Consider the following 2,566-nt stretch of genomic DNA (forward strand, 5'->3'; position numbering starts at 1 on the left):
TAGTGCCTATGTCTACATTTTGAACTTTTTTTTTTTTTTCAACAAATAGGTGAATAGCGGAGCACAAAGTGAAGTGGGTTCGTATATAATATTCAGGGATTTGGGTTAATATTTTCTGGATTTATTTATTAACTTGCATAGGGCCCAAATCACAGGGCGATGATGGGTCATGGAGTAACAGTTTCCCGTTAGCTTGTTTTAGCTTGCGAAGGGTCTCTCCTTTTTAAACTCTTTTGTTTGCAAATGCATGAAAGGCATAAATAAAACGTGAAGTCTATGTTATCAGCTCAGGCAGCCACATTTTAATGACAGAATTCTCAAGTTTACTGTTTTGTTTTTAAGTTTATTATTCATATTTCAACGTGTGAGTGTCTCATTGACTTGGAATGAATGTTAAGTGGTTTGAATACTAATGTGATAATTGTTTTATGTCACAACACACAAACTCTCAGTATCAAGGTTTGTAGATATTGTAGTTTCTTTTTGCAATATGGAATAATTCATATTTTTGAATAAAATTGTTGAGACAGTGGTTGAAACCCTCTCAACGTGCCATATTTAAAGATCTGTGTTTCTTCTTATTTTGTTATGTTTTCCCCTTTGAGTCTTGACAATGGCGTGTTTTTAGCATTTTAGCTCTCAACTCACCCTTTGTTGACAGCGCTCAATGACGATTTACAGATGAAAATGTCAAAATTTAGCGAAATTAATTTTTTAAGAAAAGCTTGTCTCACTGCTATAGTTAAATGTAAAATAATGTTGGTTTCGGCAGTCTAACTCGTTTAACTATGGCTGCAATTCTAGGGCTCCCTCTAGCGGTAAGCAAAGATAATTACTAATTTAAGTGTTACAGTACAGGTGAAAAATCGTTTTCCTAGAGACTCGAACAAATAAAAACACGTGTTACAGTAGGTTAGTAATGGTACTAGTAAAGGTTTCATACATACACATATTTTATACTACAAAAGCTGGATAAATTGATCTTGAAAATCCTTCAGCCCTTTGAGACTCTGTGATTAAGAGCTATACAAATAAACTTGACTTGACTTTTCAACTTAATTTTAACTCTTCGAATTAAAAGGATAAAATGATATAAATAAAGTGTGGGTCTATGTATTTGGCGTACCAGGTTGCAGGGTGGAGAGAAAGGGGGGGGATTTTATGTTCTTATTGTCACGGTTGCCCATTGCCCTCACTTGGCCCCGCCCGTTTGGCGCCAGTTGCGGTTTGTTGCCTGATGGGCTTCCCTCCTATTTGACCTCAATCACTCCTTGTCAGACCGTCAACGAACCTCTGCACTCGCAAGATTTGTGTTTTGACTCTGTCCGGTATCCTGCTCATGTAGCCAGTATCTTGTATCGATCCCGCCTGTCTCGTCCTGTCCGGTATCATGCTGCAGTGTCCGGTATCGGCCCTGTCTTTCTCGTCCTGTTTGGTATCTTGCCCTCGTCTCCAGTATCCGATCCCGCCTGTCTCGTCCTGTCCAGTATCTTGCCCCAGCCTCCAGTATCAATCCAGTCTGTCTCATCCTGTCCGGTATCTTGCTCCAGCCTCCAGTATCAATCCCGTCTGTTTCGTCCTGTCCAGTATCGATCCCGTTTGTCTCATCCGGTATCTTTATCCAATATCTATCACATCTGCCCGTCCGGTATCTACCAGTGTGTCCTGTATCGATCCCATCTGTTCTGTCTGGCCTCGATCTCATCTCCCTCTCACTTCTTCTGCCCAACGATCGCCGCATCCCTGGCGTTTGTGTTCACGCGCATGACTGCCCTATTCCCGTAAAAAAAAAAAAAAGCTTGTGTGAAAATGTTACGCGTCTTGGATCCTCCGTCTGTGTGGGTTCTGACACTTATTTTAGATTCAATGTTCCGGGCTTAAAGTTCGTACATATATTTTATTTCCAAATTCAAGAAGTTAATGACTTTTAAAGCCATTTTTAATTTTCTCCAGTACCATCTGGTGTGAATCATGTATTTTTGCAGAGGCACATATTTTTGAGTCAAATCTGCTCGTGTTAAAAAATGATAATGAATAATGTAATGTGTAGCTTACATTTTCAGTTGCAGGGAACTCTTCCCAATGCAATTTACCACTGTGAAATGCTCCCTTAAATTAATAAATTTCCACAATTATTGCTTGCACTGATATACATTCCATAGTGCCGTTTAGGTGTAGTAGTCACCGTTATCTTGGGCACAACCCATAGGGTGTGATGGCGATACATAGGACAATGCCATTAAAACTAATGCCAGCTGTCTTTAATCACGATGGAAGAAATGCAATGGCAAAGCGAAGCCGCAAGAGAGCAATGTCGGCGTCATTTTTAAGCAGACATGTTGAGAAACACGGCAACTATTTCAAGCATTTACAAGCACTATACCCCAAATGAATGCACATTTGAATCATTGAAAACATAAAATGAAATTCAAGCGTCTGTAAAAACCTTAAATGTTTTTATGCAGCACCTAAGAGTCAAAATTTCTTGCATGAAAACGATTAAACAAATCCATTTTGTTTTAAAAGAAAAACATGCTTATTTTAAAGTATATTCACAACAACTGGC

This window comes from Urocampus carinirostris, chromosome 8, assembly GCF_059441175.1.
Source record: "Urocampus carinirostris isolate Australia breed hairy pipefish chromosome 8, RoL_Ucar_1.0, whole genome shotgun sequence".
NCBI classification, from domain to species: Eukaryota; Metazoa; Chordata; class Actinopteri; order Syngnathiformes; family Syngnathidae; genus Urocampus; species Urocampus carinirostris.